The sequence below is a fragment of the Bubalus kerabau genome, chromosome 18 (assembly GCF_029407905.1).
Source record: "Bubalus kerabau isolate K-KA32 ecotype Philippines breed swamp buffalo chromosome 18, PCC_UOA_SB_1v2, whole genome shotgun sequence".
Taxonomy (NCBI): Eukaryota; Metazoa; Chordata; class Mammalia; order Artiodactyla; family Bovidae; genus Bubalus; species Bubalus kerabau.
The window spans coordinates 13,785,664-13,807,913 of NC_073641.1; the positions used below are offsets into that span (position 1 = coordinate 13,785,664).

At 40.5% G+C, this 22,250-nt stretch overlaps 1 protein-coding gene across 11 annotated transcripts in view; it reads right to left on the minus strand.

The window, feature by feature from the left end:
- The window catches only part of PIK3R1 (phosphoinositide-3-kinase regulatory subunit 1), a 648,380-nt gene that overhangs the window by 526,407 nt on the left and 99,723 nt on the right, over positions 1-22,250 (minus strand). For 8 of the 11 annotated variants that reach the window (XM_055555104.1, XM_055555115.1, XM_055555100.1 and 5 more), the window contains one exon: positions 20,119-20,255. The exons of the other annotated variants lie outside the window; for them this stretch is intronic. The gene's annotated coding sequence lies outside the window, so the exon portion shown is untranslated. The remainder of the gene's footprint in view (positions 1-20,118; positions 20,256-22,250) is intronic. 11 annotated transcript variants of the gene reach the window in all.

Sequence of the window (22,250 nt, forward strand, 5' to 3'; positions counted from 1 at the left end):
ATGAAAATATGCTGAGTCATTAGTCATAAGAACAATGCAAGTTAAAACCACACTGAGATACTACTACGTATCTATTAGAATGGCTAAAATTAAAATATCTGACCATACAAGTGTTAACAAGAATTTTGAGAAACTGGGAATTCTCATACAGTGCTGTTGGGCATATAAAATGGTGCAGCCACAGTTTGGCAATTTCTTCAAAAGTTAAACATGCATTATTCTACCAAGTTTATCTTGTAACTTGGCAGTTACACGATAAATAAAACATGTCATATAAACACTTAGCCCCAAACTGGAAATAAAGCAAATGTTCGTCAATAGGTAATGGATAAGCAAAAGGTGATATATTGATAGGACAGAATACTTCATCAGAGCCCTGGAAAGAAGAATACTGGTTGTAGAAAGAGCTGGGCTGGGAATCAGGAGCCTAGAGCCTGAATCTGTAGCCTTGCCTGATTTTTCCACAGAAAAAGGTGTGTGAACCCAGCTGAACACCTTCACTTCTAGAGACCTCAGTTTCTTTATCTGCTGAATAAAGCAGAAACATTTCCTTTTATTCTGAATTGTTTCTAATTTCCTCATTCACACAGGCACCAAGAAGACTAAAGAAAATGAGACAGAGGATCTTATAAAAAGGATAATGAAGTCTGATCAATTCCTATTATTATTTAATTGGCTCTTATAGAGAGCTTGTCCCTGTGATGGAATAAAAGTGATCAGATATGTCTGGCAAAGGACTTTTACTCCAGGAGGAATAAGGAGCCAGTCCTGGGTTCTGAAGCACAGGATCCCAGAGCACAATTCTCTAGTTTCTTGGTAGCTCCAATAGAGGTCTTTAGTCAAAAGTTTTGTGGCTATTTGCTATTTATCCCTCCTCCACCCTATATCTCCCCAATGTTTCAAAATTATCTATTTTATAGCATTGAAAAACAAAATTACATAGCTAAATAAAAACTTATCTGCTGTTTAGGCTATCCAATGACGATGATGCCTATATGAAAAGAAACAAATCCTCAAAGTCACAGGACGCTATCTGTACAGTCAAGCTTTCTTAAGTCCATAGTTGGGCTGTAATGAAACCAATCTTGACATGGTAACTGAAGGATAATTTGCCATCTAGAAAGTTATATTCCTGAAGAATATTTTATTGATCGACTAAAATTTGTAGTAGTGTCAAATTAGGAAGTATTTTAAGTTGGAAAATTTTGTTTTCTAGTGCAAGAGTTAAAGTGAGTAATTTTAGCTATGCTTGAGGGAATGGACTACATTTGAACCTCTCATGTAAATGAATGGATATAAACCTATCCATATATACCACATATATGAGGATCTTACTGCTTATTCTTATCCTGTTAAGGAGAATATGCAGTGTTCTGATTTACTCCATGTCTTATGCCACTGAAATCTTTGATGGTCATATATGAAATGTCTTCACATTGAAGAAATTCTACATTTTTATTTTGTGTCAATAATAAGCTACATTATCATGGACATAATCCCTTGCTAGCATTCACACTTCTAATCACACTCATGCACATCGTGGATCTTTTTTGACAGCTTGCAAGGATCCCTATTCTCCTTTGCATGTAGCCTTCGCAGTTACAAAACTGAAATTTCTTTGGCCACTTCCTCGGATGATTGTAGAGCTCAGCTTTTCAAAGGTGTTTTTTTTTTTTCAATGGCTTAGACACACCTAAGAAAAATATGCGTTCTTTTCACTACTGGTTATAGGCCAAAGCTTTTAAATCCCCATTTGCCAAGAAAACAGTGCTACTAAGTGTACTGTGGATCAAAAAATCGAATACACTCTTGACAGTCACTTTTCTACCTCAAAAAGCCCCTATCATCTTTACATTTTCTTCTGCCCTTGTTACCCACAAATGGTCATTTGTTACCCATAGAAGAGCCACACTCATATCCCTATTCTGCTAACGAATCTCTGGCTCATATGTAGTATCTGACAGAATATACATGATACAAATCTCACCCCATAATCTTATTTTTTATAAGCCTTGGAGGGACATAGTAAGTAAATAAAGATGTTCTCTTTTCCAGGAGCATTTTTGTTTATAAAAATGGTGTACATGGTGTCTTATGTTGGGTTCCCTAGAAGCAGATGGTAAGTCAAGGGTTGTGTATGAGTGAAAATATGCAAGAGAAGTGTGCAAGGGAACATAGGCAGCAGAAGAGGGGGAGGAGGAGGAGACAATTGGGGGATGATTCCAGGAAGAGTCTTGTGGGGCTTCAAGTGGCAAGAGACTCTTTAGAGTATGATTTATACCTCAGAGTTTGTCTCCTTTGAGAACAGGGGCTGAGTCACTGGCTAAGGAAGGGTCTGCTGCTGCTGCTGCTGCTGCTAAGTTGCGACAGTCATGTCCGACTCTGTGCAACCCCAGAGATGGCAGCCCACCAGGCTCCCCCGTCCCTGGGATTCTCCAGGCAAGAACACTGGAGTGGGTTGCCATTTCCTTCTCCAATGCGTGAAAGTGAAAAGTGAGAGTGAAGTTGCTCAGTCGTGTCTGACTCTTCGCGACCCCATGGACTGCAGCCTACCAGGCTCCTCCATCCATGGGATTCTCCAGGCAAGAGTACTGGAGTGGGTTGCCATTGCCTTCTCCGAAGGAAGGGTCTAGGAGATAGAAAATGCTAGGCTCTTTGAGGTCCTGACAATGAGGTTCTAGATGTCTCAGGGGAGTCTCTTAAAGCAAGCCAAAGTGCAGGCCACTAGAAGTGAAGACACAGAGAAGCCAGGGGAGGAACACACTCAAACACTGCAAGGATGCCAAGGGGTATGGTCAGCACCAGCAGCTTCGCTACACAAATGTTCACCGAACACTTGCTCTGTGGGATGGTGTGCTCCATGCTGGGAGCAAGTTGATAGCAAGTGGGTTCATTGCACATTCCAGCTAAGTTTAAAATGGGATTGAAAAATAAAGGTTGCCTCTTAGGCCAGCAACCACACAAATGAATGGAACATTACAAATTGTTGAGTACTTTGAAAAAAAACTTGTGAGAACATTTTTTGGAGGCACCTGGCTTAGTCTTGGGCTCAACAGATGCTTTTCCAAGGAAACAAAAGATAGCAGTTTGGCTCCCTGGCTCTATGAAGAAACGTGGTTTTGCTAAGTAAAAACAATTTGCACACTTTTAGGTGTCCTAAAGATCATGGCATCTGGTCCCATCACTTCATGGCAAATAGATGGGGAAACAGTGTAAATGGTGTCAGACTTTATTTTTTTGGGCTCCAAAATCACTGCAGATGGTGACTGCAGCCATGAAATTAAAAGACGCTTACTCCTTGGAAGGAAAGTTATGACCAACCCAGATAGCATATTCAAAAGCAGAGACATTACTTTGCCAACAAAGGTCCGTCTAGTCAAAGCTATGGTTTTTCCAGTGGTCATGTATGGACTGTGAAGAAAGCTGAACGCCAAAGAATTGATGGTTTTGAACTGTGGTGTTGGAGAAGACTCTTGAGAGTCCCTTGGACTGCAAGGAGATCCAACCAGTCCATTCTGAAGGAGATCAGCCCTGGGATTTCTTTGGAAGGAATGATGCTAAAGCTGAAACTCCAGTACTTTGGCCACCTCATGCGAAGAGTTGACTCATTGGAAAAGACTCTGATGCTGGGAGGGATTGGGGGTAGGAGGAGAAGGGGACGACAGAGGATGAGATGGCTGGATGGCATCACTGACTCGATGGACGTGAGTCTGAGTGAACTCCGGGAGTTGGTGATGGACAGGGAGGCCTGGTGTGCTGCGATTCATGGGGTCGCAAAGAGTCGGACACGACTGAGTGACTGAACTGAACTGAAAGAAATTGTTAAAGTCAGGCTAAACCCCATGAAAAGTTTTAAATAGTAGAAAGGAGATAATACGAGGATGTAGAGCACTACAATCTAAAGGGTATGTTCATTAGATTGGGTGAACCAGGAAATACTCCACAGTCCACACTTTAGACAGGCAACACAACAGAATACAAACAGCCTGAATAAGAAAGTTACATACACAGCAACAATCAGTGGTCAAGTTTTGACAAGGGTGATTTTCTGACCAAGAATAATGATAAGAATCTCCCATGGTGAAACAATACGACTGCCAGGCACCGGGCAAGTGCTCTATTCATTACCGGTTAACTCCTAACAAACGACCCATGAGTGTGGTACCATCTTCGTCCCCACTTTGCAGAAAGGAAAATAGGATGAGAGGGGGAGAAATTTGCCCAGGATCACACAGATGCAAAGCAACTCAGTGGGATCAAAGTGGAAGTCTGATTTCAAAGCTGAGCCATAACTAATTTGTCAGACTGGCTGAGAAAGAAGTAACCACTTATATGAACTCTCACTGGGAAGAGAAGTAGAAACAATGGCAGGTTAAAGTCAGCAGCTGCTAAGTCGCTTCAGTCATGTCCGACTCTGTGCGACCCCAGAGACGGCAGCCCACCAGGCTCCACTGTCCCTGGGATTCTCCAGGCAAGAACACTGGAGTGGGTTGCCATTTCCTTCTCCAATGCATGAGAGTGAAAAGTAAAAGTGAAGTCGCTCAGTCGTGTCCGACTCCTAGCGACCCCATGGACTGCAGCCTACCAGGCTCCTCCGTCCATGGGATTTTCCAGGCAAGAGTACTGGAGAGGGTTGCCATTGCCTTCTCCAAAGTCAGCAGAGTACTAGCTAATTATCCCCTTCAGGCAAGAGACTGGCTAGCTAGCTAACAGACCCCTTTCCAAACAGTGCAGGTCCACAGAGGAGTCAGTTATCCACACAGAAGTCTTACTACTGCTTGTTGCCTTGTAGGAGAGCATGCTCTGAAGCTTTCTCAGTGGTCTCAAATACATTATATCTTAGACTCTTAGTTCCAACATCTTCATCACAGAACACATAGGGTCAATGCCTGAAGGTAGGTTCCTGATTGCCACGAGATCTTCACTAGAGGCTTCCCTGGTAGCTTAGCTGGTAAAGAATCCGCCCACAATGCAGGAGACCCTGGATTGATTCCTGGGTTGGGAAGATCCTCTGGAGAAGGGATAGACTACCCACTCCAGTATTCTTGCCTGGAGGATCCCCATGGACAGAGGAGCCTGGAGATCGACAGTCCATGGGGTCTCAAAGAGTCAGACGCAACTGAGCAACTAAACACAGCACAGAGTCACATCAACAAAATAAGCTGTTTTTTTTTTTGTTTTTTTTTTTTTTTTTTTTACCACAGCACAAGGCATGGCTTCTGAGACAACACATTCACTGTCTTCCATAAGCAGCTCAAAAATGTGAATTTCACACTGTGAATCTGTCACACATAAATTACACTGGGACAATAGAATGGTTTTTTCCCTTCTCATGTGGTGACTCTGAGAGATTGGTAGTGACTGCCTGGAACATTGTTGCAAAGAATTCAAGCTCAGCAGGAGGAAGCATCAGGAGCTATGGGTTGAGGTCCTTGGTCAGCACTAGATGAGGGAAGAATGTACAACATTTTGGCCACACTTGATGAAGCCCTATTTCTTAAACCTATCTAATCATAAAAGAAGAGTTAAAAAGCTGGCTTAAAACTCAACATTCAAAAAATGAAGATCATGGCATCTGGTTCCATTATTTCATGGCAAATAGATGGGGAAACAATGGAAACAGTGAGAGACTTTATTTTCTTGGGCTCCAAAATCACTGCAGATGGCAACTGCAGCCATGAAATTATAAGACTCTCACTCCTTGGAAAAAAAGCTATAACAAACCTCGACAGCATATTAAAAGCTAGAGACATTACTTTATTGACAAAGGTCCATCTAGTCAAAGCTATGGTTTTTCCAATAGTCATGTATGGATGTAAGAGTTGGACCATAAAGAAAGCTGAGCACCAAAGAATTGATGCTTTTGAACTGTTGTGTTGGAGAAGACTCTTGAGAGCCCCTTGGACTGCAAGGAGATCAAACCAATCAAATCCTAAAGGAAATCAGTCCTGAGTATACATTACAAGGAGTGATGCTGAAGCTGAAACTCCAATACTTTGGCCACCTGATGTGAAGAACTGACTCATTGCAAGAGACCCTGATGCTGGGAAAGATTGAAGGCAGGAGGAAAACGGGATGACAGAGGATGATATAGTTGTATAGCATCACCAATTTGATGGACATGAGTTTGAGCAAGCTCCAGGAGATGATGAAGGACAGGGAAGCCTAGCAGGCTGCAGTCTATGGGGTTGCAAAGAGTCAAACATGACTGAGTGACTGAACTGACTGATGGATGAACCTAAGTAAAAGAATCCAGATACAAAGGCCTTCATATTCTGTGACTCTATTCATTTAAAATATCCAGAACAGGCAAAGAGTTGGACATGACTGAGTGACTGAATTGAACTGAGCTGTTCTAATCATAAGACTCACAGGAAACTCTGGAAAAAACCACAGATTTCCAGGTCTAGGGCAAATCCACTAACCCTGCAGGCTAGGTGTCTGATAAATGACATTTTAAACTTATGATTCTTATGATTAGGTAAGTCTGGGAAATATTGAGATAAATATTTTTATCCTATCATATATATTCTCGGGTTTTATGGAGTCAAAAAATTCTCATAGGTAAACTGTATTTGAATTGAACAGCCCTTTCTGCAGCCATATGTGTTTGTACACCTGTGTGTGATTGTACCTGTGTGCAGGTGCAGATGTATTTGACAAGGATGGGCTTTCCTACCCTTTAGCCAACCCAGAGACTAGGGATGGGATCTTCCCTTCTGTATCACCACCCCTCCTCCAGGGGTCCAGAACTTACATCATGTTTTGAGTGTGACAGGGAGTTAGGTCGCACAGAGTAGGACACGACTGAAGCGACTTAGCAGCAGCAGCAGCAGCAGCAGCAGGGAGTTAGAAGTGTCTGGAGTAGTTCAGAGAGTCCCAGCTAATTTTCAAGTGAGAGGCAGACATCCTTTAGTTGTAGGATCACAATAGGATGCAGGCAAGAAGCTACCTAAGGAGTGCCCTTTCATTGCCTCCTCTGTAGGGCCAGCAGATGCTCCTAGTCCAAAGGCCAGAGGTCCACACTTCCCATGCAGCCCCTGTTTCTGACCCCAGGCAGTTACTGGCATTCTCTCTGTAAACAGCTTTCTTTCTCCTTGAATTTCTCCATTTCCTTGACTGACCTCCTTCAAGGTACCACCTCATACCTCTCTTTCTATTCTTCAGCACAGATATACCTAATCTATAGCCTATTTTCTTTCCTCTGTGCCCATGTGTATGTATGTGTGTGTGTGTATGTGTACAGGTGTGTGTGTGTGTGTATGGTGTGGTGTGTGTTTCACAAGCTTTTATACTCCACTCTCCTCCAGGCCTCTCCTCTGATTTTCCTGTCTTAGAAGAAATAACAACCAACAGCAATTATTTACTGTTTATATTTTTCTCGTACTGTCATAAAAATCCTAGTCTTCCTTTAAGCAACATAAATATCTCTGCCTCTGTCTGACATTATGATCAGGAAATCCAGAGAGGAAAGAAAAGGCCAAAGTTAAATATTTCTTGCTCTTATTTTGTTATTTCTTCCTAGAACATAAGTTCCCTGAGGGCAGACACTTTGCTTGTTTTTCATTGTGACAGCTTCCGTAGTTGGTATACAGTAAGGCATGTGTTAATAAATTTTGTAGGACCAATGCACAAATGACCATATTTCCAGCCTTAACTCCTCCAGTGCTCTTTTTTATCCATAACTCAACCAGTTTTTCAAGGCCCAGCTCAAGTCTTCCTCTTCCAAGAAGCCTTCCCTGCGTATCCTATTTTTCTTGAACTCCTCTAGTAATTTTCTCTTTATTTTACACTACCTCCTTATTTGTTATTTCAACAACTTTTAGCTAATTTATTTATTGAAGGCAAATAACATTTTCAACAACTTTACAATAAATATTGTAGTGACTTTCATTCAAGTTGTTTCCTAGAAATCCTTAAAGCAGACCAATGGCACCATTCCAAGAGTCTAATTCAAGATAAGTAAGTTGGGTGAAAACAATGCTCTCTGGGTACACAGCTCTTTGACTCTTTGACTTGTCATTATTCTTTTATTTTTAATATGTGTCATATTTCCTTCTCACTTCCTTCATGAACAAAGGATTGTGTGTTTTGCCCTACAGAGATGAGCGTGGCTCGAGGCACGTAGTAAATTCCTACTGATTACTTGATTGATTTTAAAGACACAACGGTTACTTTAGAGATTCTGAGGTTCTTCACATGGCTGACTGTGGTAAATGTGTCCTTCCTAATTCACAGGAAGGTCCCCTCAGTCTTGTGTTGTGGTTATAATGTTCTGTGAACAATAAAATAAAATGTGTATGACTGTAAACACATCTGCACTCCCATCCTTCATCGGAATAGAAATAATAAAGCCTATGAAAATGATTCATTCAGGCTTAAGGGGATGTTTCTATTTGTTCTGAAATGTGACCTTTGACTAGGAGAAAATTAAAATTCTAGGATGCTTGGGCTCTTGAATGTTCTTTTCCTTTTCTAAACTTCGTCTCAGTTCAGAGCTGCCTTAGCAATTTTTTGCCAGCAACTGAAAGGAAGAGATTATTTTTGCCACAGCATTTGTCTCCATTTCAGCAATGAAAACAAATGTTCAAAAGGTACTGGCAGAACAACTCAAATCTGAGGAGGTAATTTTTCTTACACATCAATCGTTAATATTGAAAAATGAGGCAATAATATTGATGGGATGTTATCCTAAACTCTAGTAAACTACAGAACATTTTGATTAAAAGAAGCAAAAAATAAAGAGAAATAAAAGAGGGCATCATTAAGCAAGGAAGCCTGTTTCAGTGTGAGAAAAAGGCTTTGATTATTTGCCGCAAGATCCAGTGGTGCTGGTTGGGAAGGAAATGATGAGGGTTTGTGTAAGTAACCCAAGCCCAGTCCCCTTCTACCACAAATCTCTCATCTCAGAATTTTATATTCCTGAGCTCTAATGCTCTTTGCTGGTAAAGCACACACACGTATGTTGTTAGTGGTTTCTCTACAATTATAAAACAATTAGGGTTGTTGAGCTTTCTTCTAATGGAGGACACTTAGACATGTACTTCAACTAAGATTCAAAAAGAATCACGGACATTTGAAGGGCAGCGGCTTTTAAGTGTGAGTCTTTTCTCAAATTTTGCTGGTTTATTTGTTTACACAAATAATATAGTCCTTGGCTTGATAATTTATAGGAAAGAATCATTTCATAAATATGTTCTAACCTGAAAAACTTCGTGCATGTGGTGTATAGGTCACCTCAACCCAGATGAATTTTACAAGGGTTTTGAGTCTCCAGAGATTCAGACAATTTCTAGGTGCTTGAACTCTGGATAAGTTTCAGTGGACAAGGTAAAAATCATCTTTCATGACAATATGTGCTCTTCACATTGGGACTAGTCTCTTCATTCTTTTGCCTACAGGAGACTCTAGCCAGATCTTAATGGCACAGTATTTTCCATATCCTCATCTCCACAGTCAACTGGCAAAAGTAATCCAAGACTGTAAGCAAAAAAAAAAAAAAAAAAAGAAAAAAGAAAAGCATCATTATCTTTTGGTCAATCTGGATAAACTTAAAAATGAGAAACAGGAGCCAATAATAAACCATAAAATTCCCAAACTGTAGTTAAAGTAGCCCATCTTTGGACTCAGAATTTCACAGAAAGTTACAGAAAAAATGCTGCAGAAAGGATTCCTTGTTTTCATTCACAAGAAAAAAAATCACTGTGATAACTTTTCTGGTTAAAAGATATATTTGGGGGAAAGATACTGCCAAACCAATGCAAAACCAAGTCATAATATCCAGTACCTTGGGAAAAATAGATTTTAGTTTCTTCATTGAACCATACCTAGGGGAAAATATTCTAAGATCAACTAGAAAAAAGAAAAACACTTAAAAGTAGATTTCTATTTTCCTTATCATTAAAATGGAGATAATTATATTGGCAATGAAAATAAGCACTGAACAGGGACAGGCCAGAGTGACAAAATCCTGACAGCATCAGTATAAAGTAAGAGAAAACTAAGGAGTAGGTCTAATTGGTTTTGACCCTACAATATGTTTGGTAATTGTGTCCTATTCTTTATCTATATTTTTGTTTCACAGTCATCTTTACATATTTCTTTCACCAGCTTATCTGGTGTCATAGTAGAGAAGTGTAGACAATTTGGATAGTATGATGAAAGTAAAGTTCAATACTGTAATGAGCAATATTGCATAGGAACCTGGACTGTTAGGCCCATTAATCAAGGCAAATTGGAAGAGGTCAAACAGGAAATAGCAAGAGTGAACATTGACATTTTAGGAATAAGCAAATTAAAATGGACTGGAATGGGTGAATTTAACTCAGATGATCATTATATCTACTACCGTGGGCAAGAAACCCATAGAAGAAATAGAGTAATAGTCAACATCATAGTCAACAAGAGTCCAAAATGCAGTACTTGGATGCAGTCTCAAAAATGACAGAATGATTTCTGTTTGTTTCCAAGGCAAACCATTCAATATCACAATAATCCAAGTCTATGCCCCAACCAGTAATGCTGAAGAAGCTGAAGTTGAATGGTACTATGAAGACCTACAAGACCTCATAGAACTAACACCCCCAAAAAATGTCCTTTTCATTATAGGGGATTGGAGTGCAAAAGTAGGAAGTCAAAAAATACCTGGAGTAACAGGCAAATTTGGCCTTGGAGTATGGAATGAAGCAGGGCAAAGGCTAATAGAGTTCTGCCAAGAGAATGCACTGGTCATAGCAAACACCCTTTTCCAACAAGACAAGAGAAGACCCTATACATGGACATCACTGTGATCAGACTGATTATATTCTTTGCAGCCAAAGATGAAGAAGCTCTATACAGTCAGCAAAAGCAAGACTGGGAGCTGACTGTGGCTCAGATCATGAACTCCTTATTGCCAAGTTCAGACTTAAACTAAATAAAGTAGGGAAAACCAGTAGACCATTCAGGTATGACCTAAATCAAAACCCTTATGATTATACAGTGGAAGTGACAGATAGATTCAAGGAATTAGATCTGATAGACAGAGTGCCTGAAGAACTATGGACGGAGGTTGGTGACATTATACAAGAGGCAATGATCAAGACTATCCCCAAGAAAAAGAAATGCAAAAAGGCAAAATGGTTGTCTGAGGAGGCCTTACAAACAGCTATAAAAAGAAGAGATGTGAAAGGCAAAGGAGGAAATGAGAGAGATACCTGTTTGAATGCACAGTTCCAAAGAATAGCAGGGAGAGATAAGAAATCCTTCCTCAGTGATCAATGCAAAGAAATAGAGAAAAACAATAGAATGGGAAAGACTAGAGATTGCTTCAAGAAAATTAGAGATACCAAGAGAATATTTCATCGAAAGATAGGTACAATAAAGGACAGAAATGGTATGGACCTAACAGAAGCAGAAGATATTAAGAGGTGGCAAGAATACACAGAACTATACAAAAAATATCTTCATGACACAGATAATCACAATGGTATGAACACTCACCCAGAACCAGACATCCTGGAATGCGAAGTCAAGTGGGCCTTAGGAAGCATCACTATGAACAAAACTAGTGGAGATGATGGAATTCCAGTTGAACTATTTCAAATCCTAAAAGATGATGCTGTGAAAGTGCTGCACTCAATATGCCAGCAAATTTGGAAAATCAGCAGTGGCCACAGGACTGGAAAAGGGCAGTTTTCATTCCAATTCCAAAGAAAGGCAATGTCAAACAATGCTCAAACTACTACACAATTGCAGTCATCTCACATGCTAACAAAGTAATGCTCAAAATTCTCCAAGCTAGGTTTCAACACTACATGAACTGAGAACTTCCGTATGTTCAAGGTAGATTAAAAGTCAGAGGAACCAGAGATCAAATTGCCAACATCTGCTGAATCATAGAAAAAGCAAGAGAATCCCAGAGAAATATCTTCTTCTGCTTCATTGATTATGTTAAAGCCTTTGACTGTGTGGATCACAAAAAGCTGTGGAAAATTCTTAAAGAGACGGAAATACCAGACCACCTGACCTGCCTCCTGAGAAATCTGTAGGCAGGTCAAGAAGCAACAGTTAGAACTGGACATGGGATAACAGACTGGTTCCAAATCAGGAAAGGAGTACATCAAGGCTGTATATTGTCACCCTGCTTATTTAACTTATACACAGAGTATATCATGAGAAATGCTGGACTGGATGAAGCACAAGCTAGAATCAAGATTGCCAGGAGAAATATCAATAACCTCAGATATGCAGATGACACCACTCTTGTGACAGAAAGTGAAGAAGAATTAAAGAGTCTCTTGATGAAAATGAAAGAGGAGAGTGAAAAAGTTGGCTTAAAACTTAACATTCAGAAAACTACGATCATGGCATCTGGTCCCATCACTTCATGGCAAATAGATGAGGAAACAGTGGAAACAAGGACAGACCTTATTTTTGGGGGTTCCAAAATCATTGCAGATGGTGACTGCAGCCATGAAATTAAAAGACGCTTGCTTCTTGGAAGAAAAGTTAGGACCAACCTAGAGAGCATATTATAAAGCAGAGACATTACTTTGCCAACCAAGGTCTGTCTAGTCAAAGCTATGGTATTTCCAGTAGTCATGTATGGATGTGAGAGTTGGACCATAAAGAAAGCTGAGTGCTGAAGAATTGATGCTTTTGAACTGTGGTGTTGGAGAAGACTCTTGAGAGTCCCTTGGACAGTAAGGAGATCCAACCAGTCCATCCTAAAGAAAATCAGTCCTGAATATTCACTGGAAGGACTGATGCTGAAGCTGAAACTCCAATACTTTGGCCACCTGATGCGAAGAACTGACTCATTTGAAAAGACTCTGATGCTGGGAGGGATTGGGGGCAGGAGGAGAAGGGGATGACAGAGGATGAGATGGTTGGATGGCATCACCGACTCAACGGACATGAGTTTGAATAAACTCTGGGAGTTGGTGATGAACAGGGAGGCCTGGCGTGCTGCAGTCCATGGGGTCGCAGAGTTGGACATGACTGAGTGAGTGAACTGAACTTACAAGCTTGGCTTCTGTAACAAAGATCCTAAAATAACAATGGCTCAGTCAGAGTAGAAATGAATTTCTCTTTTACATCACAGTCTGAATATAACAGTGATGGTATCAGGGACTCAGACTAATTGTTTGCTCTGTCAACCTCAACCCTCATCTTCCATTTGTGCCCTAAAACAGCTACTCTACTTCTGCCTTCACCTGAGAAGAGACCCATTCCATTAATGGCAGGTTTCAGAATCTTTGCATATCATTTTGATTCATACTCTTTTGGCTGTAGCTTGGTCATGAACCACACTTTGGCTGAATGTGTGACTGGAAATGTAATCTTTGAACTGGAAGTATATGCCTCTGGTATCGGCATGGGTCTCTTACTTTTCATGCTCAATTTGCTATTGGTCCTTTGGCATTTCACCTGACTTTCAGGATTCTTATTGTTTTAGGGACAAAACTTACTTTCAGACACACTTTATGTGCTTTGGTAAGAGTTCATGGTGCTTCCCATCTATTTATTGGTCAATCACCAATATTAAGCACCTTAAAGCTAAAAGTGAAGTTGCTCAGTCGTGTCCGACTCTTTGCAACCCTGGACTGTAGCCTACCAGGCTTCTCCATCCATGGGATTTTCCAGGCAAGAGTAATAGAGTGGGTTGCCATTTCCTTCTCCAGGGGCTCTTCCTGATCCGGGGATCGAACCCAGGTCTCCCACAATGCAAGCAGATGCTTTACCCTCTGAGCCACCAGGGAAGCCACTAATGGTATTATTTGCCCTTGCTTTCTAGTTCTTCCCTGATGGATACCTCTGACATTAGCCTAAGATTTTAGTTTATTTTTGCTTGCCATAATGTTTATTATAGTACTCAAGTCCTACTAAATTTTCACTCTAAATTGCCCCTTAGAGTCTTCAGTTATTAGATTTGCTGTGCTTGTGTGTGTGTGTGTGTGTGTGTGTGTATTTGTGTGCATGCGTGTGTGTGTGTGTGTGTGAGAATAAAAGTTTTATTGGTGAGTGTGCGATGGCCTTGGTTGGAGTAGGCATGAGCTTGGTAATTTGAAAGATCAACTAGAAAATCTGGACAAGATTTTTAAAATATTTGGAGATATCCCAAAGAAAACAGCGAGTGGAAAATACTAGGGATGTATTCTAAGAGAACAAAGCTAAAAGGTCAAGCATTTAGGTTCACTTTTCTCCTAAAGGCTTCTACAACTTCGCCCGGAACCTGAGCAGAGTATTCCTCAGACACACAGATGTGTCCTCTTTGTAATAATTCGTCAAGCTCTAACCCTGGAGGAAGGCATGGCAACCCACTCCAGTATTCTTGCTGGGAAAATCCCATGGACAGAGGAGCCTGGAGGGCTACAGTCCATGGTGTCCTAAAGAGTCAGACATGACTGAAGTGATAGAGCACAGAGCACATCACACTATAAAATAAGAATCTGTATAATTTCAATGTGTTATATACTTAAAAATTTTAAAAGAAGTCATGTTTGAAATCAAACAAATGAAAGAAATCATATAGAAAACAATATAACACCTATGGGCCCAAGATTAAAAATTATTCTATCATTTAAACAATTTTATTTATTTATAATAAACATTTTGGATATAACCAGAGTTCTACCCTCATTTGTGTTTTGCCTCCTTACAGAAAACGTCATACAGAATTTGATAGATCATTCTTATGCAACAATTTGTGATTTTACTATACATATAGTAAGCATAAAGATATGTCTGATGATGAAAGTAAAGTCCAATGCTGTAAAAAACAATACTGCAAAGGAAGCTGGAATGTTAGGTCCATGAACCAAGGTAAATAGGACATGGTCAAGCAGGAGATGGCAAGAATGAACATCAATATCTTAGGAATCAGTGAACTAAAATGGATGGGAATGGGTGGATTTAATTCAGATGACCACAGGTGAGGAAAGAAGAGAAGCAAAAGGCAAGGGGAAAAGGGAAAGATATATTCTGAATGCAGAGTTCTAGAGAACAGCAAAGAGAGATAAGAAGGCCTTCTTAAGTGAATAATGCAAAGAAATAGAGGAAAACAATAGAATGGGAAAGACTAGAGATCTCTTCAAGAAAATTAGAGATACCAAGGGAATACACATGCAAACATGGGCACAATACAGAGCAGAAACAGCATAGACCTAAGAGAAGCAGAAGATATTAAGAAGACATGGCAGTAATGCACAGCAGAACTATACAAAAAAGGCCTAATGACTCAGATAACAACAATGGTGTGGTCATTCACCTAGAGCCAGACATCTTGGCGTGCAAAGTCAAGAGGGCCTTAGGAAGCTTTATTACAAACAAAGCTAGTGGAGGTGATGGAATTCCAGCTGAGCTATTTCAAATTCTAAAAGATGATGCTATGAAAGTGCTATACTCAATGTCACAAGTGTGGAAAGCTCAGCAGTGGTCACAGGACTGGAAAAGGTCAGTTTTCATTCAAATTTCAAAGAAATTTCAAATACCAAAGAATGTTCAAACTATCATACAGTTGTGCTCATTTCACTGCTAGTAATTTTATGCTCAAAATCCTTCAAGCTAGGCTTCGGCAGTGTGTGAACTGAGAACTTCCAGATGTACAAACTGGGTTTAGAAAAGGCAGAGGAACCAGAAATCAAGTTGCCACCATTCATTTGATCACAGAAAAAGCAAGAGAATTCCAGAAAAAAAAAAAAATCTACTTATGCTTTACTGAGTATGCAAAAGTCTTTGACTGTGTTGATCACAAAAAAATTGTGAAAAATTCTTTAAGAATTGGGTATACCAGACCATTTTACTTGTCTCCTGAGAAACCTGTATGCAGCTCACGAAGCAACAGTTAGAATCAGACATGAAACAACAGACTGGTTCCAAATAGGAAAAGGAGTACGTCAAGGCTGTATATTGTCACCCTGTTTATTTAACTTATACGCAGAGTACATCATGAGAAACGCTGGGCTGGAGGAAGCACAAGCGGGAATCAAGATTGCTGGGAGAAATATCAATAACCTCAGATATGCAGATGACACCACCCTTATGGCAGAAAGTGAAGAGGAACTCAAAAGCCTCTTGATGAAAGTGAAAGAGGAGAGTGAAAAAGTTGGCTTAAAGCTCAACATTCAGAAAACTAAGATCATGGCATCCAGTCCCATCACTTCATGGGAAATAGATGGGGAAACAGTGTCAGACTTTATTTGTTTGGGCTCCAAAATCACTGCAGATGGTGACTGCAGCCATAAAATTAAAAGACGCTTACTCCTTGGAAGGAAAGTTATGACCAACCTAGATAGCATATTGAAAAGCAGAAACATTACTTTGCCAACAAAGGTCCGTCTAGTCAAGGCTATGGTTTTTCCAGTGGTCATATATGGATGCGAGAATTGGACTGTGAAGAAAGCTGAGCGCCAAAGAATTGATGCTTTTGAACTGTGGTGTTGGAGAAGACTCTTGAGAGTCCCTTGGACTGCAAGGAGATCCAACCAGTCCATTCTAAAGGAGATCAGCCCTGGGTGTTCATTAGAAGGACTAATGCTGAAGCTGAAACTCCAGTACTTTGGCCACCTCATGCGAAGAGTTGACTCAGTGGAAAAGACTCTGATGCTGGGAGGGATTGGGGGCAGGAGGAGAAGGGGACGACAGAGGATGAGATGGCTGGACGGCATCACCAACTCAATGGATATGAATTTGGGTAAACTCCAGGAGTTGGTGATGGACAAGGAGGCCTGGTGTGCTGCGATTCATGGGGTAGCAAAGAGTCGGACATGCCTGAATGACTGAACTGAACTGAACTGAAAATAACTATGCGTGTGCTCAGTTGCTCAGTTGTGTCTGACTCTTTGTCAGACTGTGGCCCATCAGGCTTCTCTGTCCATGGGATTTTCCAGGCAGGAATACTGGAGTGGGTTGCCATTTCCTTCTCCAAAACTCATATATTAAAGCCCCCAGTGTGTCTCTGTTTGAAAGTGAGGCCTCTGAGGAAGTAATTAAGTTTAAACGAGGTCATAAGGGTAGAACCCTGATCCAACTGGTTTATTGTCCTCATGAGAAGAGACACTAGAGCTTCCTTTCTCTCTGTCTCTCTGTCTCTCTGCAAGCAGGCACCGATAAAAGGTCATGTGAGGACATAGCAAGAAGGCAGCCATCTACAAGCCAGGAAGAAAGATCTCACCAGAAATGGACCCTGACAGCTTTTTAACCTCGGAGTTTCAGCCGCAAAAATTATGAGAAAAGATATTTTTTCTGTTTAAGCCACCCAGTCTGCTATTTTGTTATGGCAGCCAAAACAGACTAATACAACTGGAATAAGATAAAGTATAACTTGTAAACATCAAGTAGTTGAATTCCGTGTTTTTAACCCAATCTGGTAGTCCTCGTCTTTTAACTGATGAGGTTAATTCACTTAAACTTATTCTCTCCCTGACAGTTTTCATTTCTATCACTTTGTCTTATGCTTTCTATATCACATATTTTTCTTTATTATTTTCCCTCTTTTCAAAACAAGTATCTGACTGAATTATTGTCCTTAATTCTTTCTTTCCTTTCATCAGGCTGGGAAATTATACCCTTTAATGTTTATGATGTTATGGTTTATGCTTTGATTTTTAAAATGCTCGCCTTCTGAACAGAGTTCAAAGTGAATCAATAATTTTACCACATTTCCAAATATTACAAGGACTTTAGAAACTTTAACTCTGATTTCTCCCTCTTCTCTTATATGTCATTTTCTCAGATTTTTATTTCAACTTTGTTTTTATGAATCTCACATTGTTCATAATTATTTTCATTTTTTATATTGTTAACATGTGTTTAGGTTTACCCTATGTTTGCCAATTATTTTGCCCACGATTGCTTTTGGAAACCTCTCTTCCTTTTGGGTCCAATTTTCTTTTTTCTGAGGAAAATACTTTAATAATTGCTTTAGCAAGGGTATGTGGGTGGTAAAGTCTCCATGTCTTTTTGGTTTAAATTGTCTTTATTATGCTTTCACTCTTGACTGATGGTTTGTCTGATTTATAATTCTAGGTTGACAGCTATTTTTCTCAGCAATGTGACAATATTAGCCAATTGTACTCTAGTTCTATTGTTACCATGAGGAATCAATTGTCAATCGTTTTTCCTTTATTTATCTTACTTAAAAGTTTTATTCTGGGACCTAAGGATTCACATTTTTCATCAATTTCATAAAATTCTTTTGTTACTATTAGACTATTCATTCTTCTTATTTTCCCTCTTAAACTTTTAATAGATATATAATAGATATTCTCATTCTCTCTTCATGTCACTGAATCTCTCTTTCATATTTTTAATTTATCTTCCTCAATTGCATTTTACTTAATTTTCTTAGATCTATCTTCTAGTTCAATATTTTTGCTTCAGCTGTTTCTAATTTGCTCCATAAGCCATTTGGTTATTGCTTAATTTTTAAAGTTACATTTGATTCAATTTAATCCAATGGTTCTTGGCATTTGTTTCTTTTGTATTTTTCATTACATTTAATTATTTGAACACAATAATTTTATGTTTGCCATTAGAATATGCTATAAAGTGAAAATATTGATCTCCTAACACTTCTACCTGTTACATATTTAGTTTCTTATCCATCTTGGATTGTTTACTTGTAAAAGTTGAACTCCAGCTGCATTTCACTGGAGGGAGTCATGGAGGAGATGTGCTATGGAGTGGCCGTGTGTTCACGTCTGGCAAGTGCTCCAGAATTATCGTTGGTAAGTACAGGAGCACACCGGTATTCACTTCTCAGTGTGAGGATATCAAAACCTTGAGGGCCCTGAGGAGAGTGTAAATGCAAACCCCACCTTTGCGTGTGGAGCAGACCCAAATTATAAACAGTCTGGGAACTCAGGCAGAGACAGATGAACCTTTCTGTGGCCTTCCTATGTCACTGCACACAGCACTTCAGTCCTGTACTTTACTCCAGAAGAGACTTTTAAAGCTTCCAGTTCTCTCCTAACAGGCTTAAGGATTCATTCTGCTACCCTGAGGGTCTTTAAGCTCTTAGGACACTTGAACCAGGAAAATCCTAACATCTGGTTTCCATCCCACATGCTTTCACCTGGAGTTAACCACCAAGGGAAGTCTCAACAGTGGGGTTGTGCTCTGCTTGTCCAATTGCCTGATACCTGAGAATTGTTCTTACTTTTCCTGTTATCTCAACTATGCATTTTGAATAATGTTATATTTTGTGTACTTGGGGGAAAGGATTCAGGTAAATGAAACCACATTATTTAAGGAACAAGAAGCCTTGAACCTGTTTCTTTAAATGTCTCAAATTTTGAAGAGTTTGATGGCTGATACAAAGTTATTTTATTATTTAGGCCACCTAAATAACACTCAAGAAAAAGTAACATTAGTTTAGGCATAATGATTACAAGGTCAGGTCTTGATGTTTCCCTAGAGTCTACCTTCTAGGAAGTATGTTCTTATATTCAGTAATCCTGTTAGTGGCTTGAATCACTGCAGAAGCATGTATGTTTCATTGAAAACTCAAGTTTTCATGAATTTAAAGAAACTATATCCCAACTGAGGGGCCCAAATTAACATAGGAATATTTTATGTTCACTAACCACATCACACATTAATTTGAATCTGTGCTTTTTACCCTGGTGTCTCAGATGGTAAAGAATCTACCTGCAATGCAGGAGATGTGAGTTTGATCCCCAGGTTGGGAAGGTCCCCTGGAGAAGGAAATGGTAACCCACTCCAGTATTCTTGTCTAGAGAATTCCCTGGGCAGAGCAGACTGGCAGGGTACAATCCATGGAGCTGTAAAGAGTTGGACATGACTAAGTGACTCACACACACACACACACGAGCACATCCCAATTGAGAGGCTCAAATTAACATGTGGAATATTTTATGTTCACTAACATTAATTTGAATCTATGCTTTTTACCCTGAGAATGTGAAGCAAGCTGGGGTTTCACAGCTATTTAAATCTCCTCTAAATAAGCAGAGTTGTGGGACATCCTTGGTGGTCCAGTGGCTAAGACTCAATGCACCACTGATCTTGGTGCAGATTCAATGACCAAGGTCCCACATACCACATGGCACAAGCAAAGAAAGAAGAATTGTATTCCTGAAACAAAAAGGAATATACTGGCAAGAGAAGACTGACCTTGAGTTGATAACACATGGGTCAAATGCCTCTCTTCTTAGTTGATAATCATCTTTAAGGTAGGCAAAGTAGTGTACAAATTATCTTAGAAACTCTGAAGTAAAACATCAAGCTTATACATGGTGGTTGCTACATAGCTGTGGAAAGAAGAGAGGAGAGAGAGTGTGACGATGGCAGGAAAGGAGGAAAAGATGTAAGAAGGAAAGAAGGGGGAAGGAGAGAGGAGGCAACTTTGTTCATCAATCAGATCAGATCAGATCAGTCACTCAGTCGTGTCCGTTCATCAATATGATACCCATAAGAAAAAGGAAACCTAACTCACTTCTAGAACCTGGGTATCTGGGGCATAAATGCAGATGTCCTTAAGTATTACTTTAAATGTTTCAGTTCAGTGAGATCATACAGATTCCACCAATATGATTAAAGATTTTAGCTCCATGCACCCACTCCAGTGTTCTTGCCTGGAGAATCCTGGGGATGGGGGAGTGTGGTGGGCTGCTGTCTATGGGGTTACACAGAGTTGGACACGACTGAAGCAACTTAGCAGCAGCAACAGCAGCAGCAAAGGTTACATAAAAATCTCTTGAGCTACATGTCTAAACTGGAATTTGGGAGGCAGTCCTAAGATGGCAGAGGAATAACATGGGGAGACCTCTTTCTCCCCCACAAATTCATCAAAAGAACATTTAAACGCTGAGTAAATTCCGCAAAACAACTTCTGAATGCCGGCAGAAGACATCAGGCACCCAGAAAAGCAGCCCATTTTCTTCAAAAGGAGGTAGGAAAAATATAAAAGGCAAAAAAAGAGACAAAAGAGGTAGAGACGGAGCTCTGTCCTGGGAAGGGAGTCTTAAAAAGAGAGAAGTTTCCAAACACCAGGAAACACTCTCACTGCCGAGTCTGTGGCAAGCCTTGGAAGCACAGAGGGCAACATAATAGGTAGGAAAAATAAGTAAATAATGAAAACCCACAGATTACGAGCCCAACGGTAACTCCCTCATTGGAGAAGCAGCGCAGATGCCCGCACCCGCCACTAGCAAGCAGGGGCTGGGCAGGGAGGCACGGGCTGCGTTGCTTAGAGTAAGGATCGGGCCTGAATGCCCCGAGGCTAATCAGAGCGAACTAATTTGGGCTAGCAAACCAGACTGTGGGATATCTACCATGCGAAAAGCCCTAAGACACCGCCAGGCCCGCACATAGAACAAAGTGCTGAACAGAATTAGCTGGCTGCAGACCATCCCCCTCTAGTAACAGGCAGCCAGAGCCGGAAGGGGGCAATCGCAGCCCCAGAGAGACATTATCTACCTAACTGCAAGCAGGCTTCTTTGCTAAATAAGACTCCTTGGGGTTTTGGACAGTCATCATCCGCCTGAGAAAGTGTGCCGGTTGTACACCTAGACAACTGAGCAGCAGGGATGGGAAAGGCAATAAGTTGCAGTAACTGCACTCACCAAACACCTCATCATCCGAGATGCTCGGAGCTGGGAAGGGCACAAAATGCAGGCCCAACAGAGTCTGCGCCTCTGAGGACTACCCGAGTGCCTGAACCTGAGCGGCTTAGACCTGGGAGGTGCATGCAGCCCAGGGCCGGCCTCAAGTGGTTCCCTGCGGAGCAACCTAGAGCCTGAGCTGTGTGGGCAGGAAGGGTGCACGCGCCATGAGCAGGGGGCAGGCCCAGTACAGCTGAGACACTGCTGGCACACACCAGTGTTAGTTGTTTGCAGCGTCCCCCCTTCCCCACAGTGTGACTGAACAAATGAGCCTAAAAAAAGTGTCCACCACAGCCCCCTATGTGTCAGGGCTGAAATCAGACACTGAAGAGACCAGCAAACAGAAGCTAAAACCGAGGGAACCACCTTGGAAGTGACAGGTGCAATAGATTAAAACCCTATAGTTAGTACCGACTACATACGAAGGGGCCTATAGATCTTGAGAAATATAAGCCGGACCAAGGAACTATCCGAAAATGAACTGACCCCACACTGCCCACAACAACACCAGAAAAAGTCCTAGATATATTTTTACTATTTTTATGATCATTCATTTCTTTTTTTAAAACTTTAAAAAAAATTTTAAGACCTCTATTACTCCTTTAATTTTCATTTTTATAACCTACTATTATTTATCAAAAA